This window comes from Notolepis coatsorum (genome assembly GCF_963971535.1).
Source record: "Notolepis coatsorum genome assembly, chromosome: 11".
NCBI lineage: Eukaryota > Metazoa > Chordata > Actinopteri > Aulopiformes > Paralepididae > Notolepis > Notolepis coatsorum.
Genome location: NC_140175.1, coordinates 17,895,321 through 17,901,320, shown reverse-complemented (window position 1 = coordinate 17,901,320; position 6,000 = coordinate 17,895,321).

Below are 6,000 nucleotides of genomic sequence, written 5' to 3'. Positions count from 1 at the left end.
CTCTGGTACCGTGTGGAACTGCGCTCATCACCCCCCCCCCCCCCCCCATATTCCCTCCTCAACCCACCCTCCCCCTCCTCACCCCACACCTTGTCCCCTCATGTACCGAGATGAATCCACCTAAAGATGAAAAGTCGCGTTCTCGCCCCACATGTTAAATCCTCCCCATAGAAACACTCGTTATCCTCTCCATCGGTTCCTACTCCTGTTGTTGTTGTTGTTGTTGTTGTCGGCGGCGGCGTGTTCGACTCCCATATTGTTATTCCTCCTACATGTTTTTCCAGCTTGTTTTTTTTCCTTTTCTTTTTTTTCCTCCTCGGGTTTCCGACGGGACGAGATGATAAAGGAGTCGGAAATCAGAGGCTTTAATCATGCGCTCTCATTACGGAGCATCAGCACCGCTTCTGATCGATCCCACCCCAACCACCCCCACCCCTCGCACCCCCCCCCCCCCCCCGCCCGCGGGGCCTCCAACCCCTCTGCCTTTTTTTTCTTTTTGTATATACTTTGTACCTCCTTAATTGCCTCCACCTCGACTCTGCGATTCCTCCTCGCTCCGTGGCACCCCCAAAACCCCTGGCCTTCCCTCCCTCGCCCCCTTCGTGCCTCCCTCCCTCCCTGCCTGCCTCCCTCGCCCCATGCCTCCCAACCTCCATCCATCCCTCCCTGCCTGCCTCCCTCCCCACTCCACTGCTCCAGAGTCTCCCTTCCTCTCCATCTCCCTGCTCGTCTCCCTCCATCCCTCCCTGCCTCCCCACTCCACTGCTCCAGAGTCTCCCTTCCTCTCCATCTCCCTGCTCCCCTTCCATAACCCTCCTCCTCCTCCACCTCCTCCTCCTCCATCATCCCACCAGTCCTGGCGCAGAACTAAACTCTGTTTTCATTTCTTCTCTCGGTGAAGTAATATAGATTGTTTTGCGGAATCTTGATACTGTGTTTTAATGTTCTTGTCAACATTTAATAAACATTCACATTTTATAAGTGGGAACGGACTGGTTTGTTTGTTTGTTTGTTTGTTTGTTTGTCTTCCTCCGTTGCGACGTCTGTGTGCCCGCGTGCAGCTGGGGGGTTTGTAACGTGAGCGTGTTTAATCAAAATGTTTATTTGATCAAGCAGCACAATAGCACAGTGAGTGAATGCTTGCGCAGCCTCCCACCTGCCTAATGAAAAAGCATAGTTCATGTTTTGCTACATCAAATAGCATAAAGTACCAATTAGACGGGAAGCTTTGTGTGAGAGAGAGGAAAACAACCCTGTGGTGTGTGTGTGTGTGTGCGTGTGCATTCTGTGCGTGTCTGTGTGGTTGTGTGAGTGCGTGTGTTCACATGAATGCCACTCTATACTTATACAGAAAGCGGGTGGTCCTGTAGTCTAATGCTGGACCGCTGCCGGCAGCTGGAGAACTAACGGCTGCAGAACTCAAGGACTGTTAGGAATGTGGCGGCTGGGTGGCGCAGCGGACTAAGCATTACGTCACCAACGCGAGAGACACTGGTATCGAATCCGGCTGTCAGCGTTGCCTCCGGCTTGGGCCGGCCAGTCATACTGGCTCGATTGGCAGAGTCAGCGGGAGGGAAAGCCGGTGAGGGTGGTATTCTGGTCGTTGTGAACAGCGACTCCTACAGGTCGGTCGGGGCGCCTGCACAGCGAGGAAGGGAGATGGTGAGGGAGGGTAGTGTGAGCCTCCCACACGTTACACTTCACCAATGAGAGTCCGCGCTGGCAGGTGAAAAGAAGTGGCTGGCTCACTCCGCATGTATCGGAGGGGACATGTGATAGTATATCTATCAACCCTCCCTAGAATGACCAGTGGGGGGGCACATGCGAGCAACGGCCAGGAAGGGGAGGGTGGAATTGGCATGATGACTAAAATTGGGATGGGAGAAAATCACAGAAAAACAGGAGGAGAAAAAGTGGATAAAAGAACTGTTAGGAATGTCTGACGACTAAGTGTGTCTGACTCTTAATGTCTGACAACTAAGTGTGTCTGACTCTTAATGTCTGACAACTAAGTGTGTCTGACTCTTAATGTCTGACAACTAAGGCCATGTTTAGACGGAGAGAGTCTGAACAGAAACCACAAAAGTCGTCTTGCGGTCTCACTTTTAATGTTGCGTTTAGACTAGTGTTTTGGGATGGAATTCTGCGTGCAGACGACGCTGTAACGACTCGAGACGACGGAGCCCCACTGTCACACGATTGGCGCATATGTCACATGACGTGCTGTGAAGACCCGCCCTACTCTGCCTCTGATTCGCAGACTGTGGGTGGGGAATGTGATTGGACCAAAGCAGAGTCACTCACAGACAGTGGGTCCAGTCACTAATAGTTGTGATAGCCGCGGGACAGATTCTTGTGTATTTAAACATACTGCCAATGTAGCCTTCAGGTGATCGCCATGGATAGAATCAGACATGCTTTGTTTACGCTTCTAGGCTACTGGCGCATGCCTGTGATGTAAGCAGTACGCGCGACGAGAGCCTTGACAACCCTTTCGTCATTGTTTTATGCGGTTTGACAGTTTAGATGATAGCGCAAAGGTTTACCGTTTCTAGGAATTCCACCCAGGAAGGTGGTCTCACTTTTTTGCGGTTTCTCCCCGTAAAAACGCCGTTTCCGTATAAACGAAAGGCACATCCGAAAAAATATTTTTGCGGATTCACCTGCTAGCGTTTCCGTCTAGACAGGGCCTAAGTGTGTCTGACTCTTAATGTCTGACAACTAAGTGTGTCTGACTCTTAACCTCTTATTCATCGGGGAAAAAAATGGGGCTAGTTTTGCATAACACGCCTGACGATTGCATACCCAAAGTCATTTGCGCTTTATTCTCGAAGCACATATAGCACATGCATGAGTCTGGTCTCTTTTGAAAGGAAACATTCTGAACTTTCTTCCACAACAGGAATACTCACTCTGAGTGCTAATGTAATAGGGTCACAGAGGTTTGAACACACGGACATAAAGGTTTTGTTTACTCACGTTTTTGTTTACTTGTTGCCAGATGCCTGTTTTTGAGTTCCAGCTGAGAGGTAGCAGCTGGAAACATATAAGGTAGATTGGTCATGGTTCATAGGGCATCATGGCACTAACCCTGGCAGGGTCAGGGGTTCAAACCACACTGCAAACACTAAACACTAAAAGTATAATGGTCTTGTGGTGTTACAAGGTGCGTAGGATGAAAACGGCCACTAAGTAGCATATCGGGTACAAACAGATATTCACAAGTAGGACTTGTGATTCACCCATTTTTGACTGATGTGCTTAATGTTTAAGATGTGGCTACAGTGATTCAGAAACCTTGTATCAAGCAAACTTTGGGAGGAAATCGCTAAAACTGAAAAGAAAAGAAAAATTTAAACAAAGTGCAATGCCAAGCAGGGCTATTTTGCCTAGAGGTCTCTGTGTGACGCCATTACAGATTCTACCTTTAACGTAGTAAAAATCCTACCCTCCTTTCTTTGCTCCTCTGCCCACTATTTCACCAAGGATGTCAACCTATGGAGAGCAAATACACAAAGCACCAAACACCTAGGAATCCCATGTGGACTCACTTTGAGTGATGCTAGTATGATGCTAGCAATAGAAAGCACACAGCTACTTTCCATAGGCAATTGAACACCAGTTGTGGGTTCAGACCAACACGGTACACTCAGAGACACAATCTACGAGCTGTACGCCAGCCGAGGTGGTCTTCATTTTAAACGCACACACAGACTTTAGCTCGGTGTATCACGGTTGGGAGCGTATCTATGTTCCCCGGGTCCTATGTTGATAGGCCTACATGCAAATCTGTTTGAGCTTAAAATAATTGATATAGGCCTAATTTATCAATATTATTCACCACCTATAGCCAACAATATTATTCTCTTTCCTCCAGAAACATTCTCAATTCCATTTCTCTTGATTCCGTGCTGGCGAAATTCTAGTCAAGTCAAGAGTTTTATTTGTCACGGCATACAAGTATACAATGAAATGCGGGACCGTTCGTTGCGGCGACTACTAACACACAAATTTAAGCATTGATTTTGGCAGTAGGTTAGGCTGCCTCCGCGGCCCACTCGATGGCGCTCACTGGCCCACTGTTTGAGAATGGCTGATCTAGGACCCGGGGAACATAGGACCCTTTTTTCGGGAGCGGGGAACATAGGGATGACTCCGCACGGTTCACAGGAAGCCGACCGTACGCCGTCCGCGGCGGAGAGCTCTCCAAGCTGCTCTCTCCTGGCGTGTGCGTGGGGCCTCCAGCCCCGGGTCTCACCATGCATGGACGATGAAGAGAGAGAGGTTAATTAACCTGACCAGCAACACCTGTGTCGATTAACCTCCCCCGACTGCTGCCACCGGAACCGCCCCCTCTCCTCCCACAAGCATGCGCTGCATGGTGGCCCGTTGACCCGTGAAGCGGGAGCAACAAAGACGCAAGCAGATCTGTCGGAGAGTGTCCACTTCCCTCTTTTTTTCCACTTTTAATTGATCTATTTTTTTGTGTCTTTCTATCTTTTCTCCCATCCATGTGTGAGTGAATGGGTCAAATGTGAGAAAACAAATTGTAAAGCGCTTTGGATAAAAAGCTGCTATATAAATATGCAGCCATTTACCATTTATGCCAGACATGAACCCCATCCTGGTGACATGTTGTTCACTATCTGTCGCTTTGGATAAAAAGTCGCTTTGGATATAAGTGTCAGCTATAAGTGACTAGAAATGTAAATGTCCTGTGCAGCGATGCAATGTGCAACTCGTCCCAGTGTGAAGTAGTTACTATGCCTTCCCTTAGTTTTTACCTTTTTATACATGCCCTTGTGTGTTTTATCCCTTTTTTATGCTTTTATGCCTTGTTTTTTAATTGCCTATGTTTTTAAAGTCTGTTTTTACCCTGTAGCACTCTGAGATATGGTTTCCAAATGTAGAGTGCACTATAAATCGAATGTATTATTATTATTATTATTATGCACCAGGCCTTGTCCCAGTGTGAAGTAGTTACTATGCACCGAGCCTCGTTCTATCGTGACTCGAGCATAGGCAACGCTTGAGGCACGCACCTTTCTTTGTTTTTATTTTTTTATTTAACCAGGCAGTCAATTAAGAACAAATTCTTATTTTCAGTGACAGCCTGGCGAGAGGACAAAGTGTCCCCTTGACGGGAAACAGGGAATGGTTGACAAAACATTTTTATAAAATAAAATAGAAGAAAGACAGTTCAAGTTCAAGTTTCAAGTTTCTTTAATAGTTGTCTTTAAAGTACAGAATAGTTTTATACAAAATGCTTCTTTCTGTTACGCTAAAAGAGACTGTGCTAGACAAGCGATAAGTATGAAATAAAATAGTATAGCATGTAATAATAGAAGTAAAAATAGAAGTCACGTACGTAGACACAGTGTTCAGTATATACATATGTACAATGTTCGATGCAGAATAGAAGTAACTGAGTTACCATACAATATACAATATACTATGCAATATACTAATATACAATACTATATAGTGCAAAGCAGAAATGGGATGAGGTACAATTTAGGTACAATTTACAGTAAGGTGTACTGAGGTATGGGTTGTAGTGCAAATCCTTTATCAATAAATATAAAGTGTGTTTAGGTGTTCTAAAGTGTGGAGAGTGGGTGCTGCAGTGTGTTGTTTGTTTAAAGTGAGTGTGTGCGTGTGGATGTGTGTGTTGTGAGTGCATTTGATGGTTGTTGCATAGTGTTATTGTTCGTTGAGCAACCTGATGGCCTGAGGATAGAAGCTTCTTCTGAGTCTTTCTGTTGGTACAAACATCACAGAGGTATGGGAAACTGCAAACTCCCCACTCTGGACTCCATACACAAACATCATACCATCACACGTGCAAACAAAATCATTAGTGACCCTCTGCACCCAGCTCACCACCTCTTCCAACGCCTCCCTTCTGGTAGGAGGTTCAGGTCACTGGGCAGTCGAACTGTGAGGTTCAATCATAGTTTCTTCCCCAAGGCCACACAACTGCTCAACTCCTCCTAATTT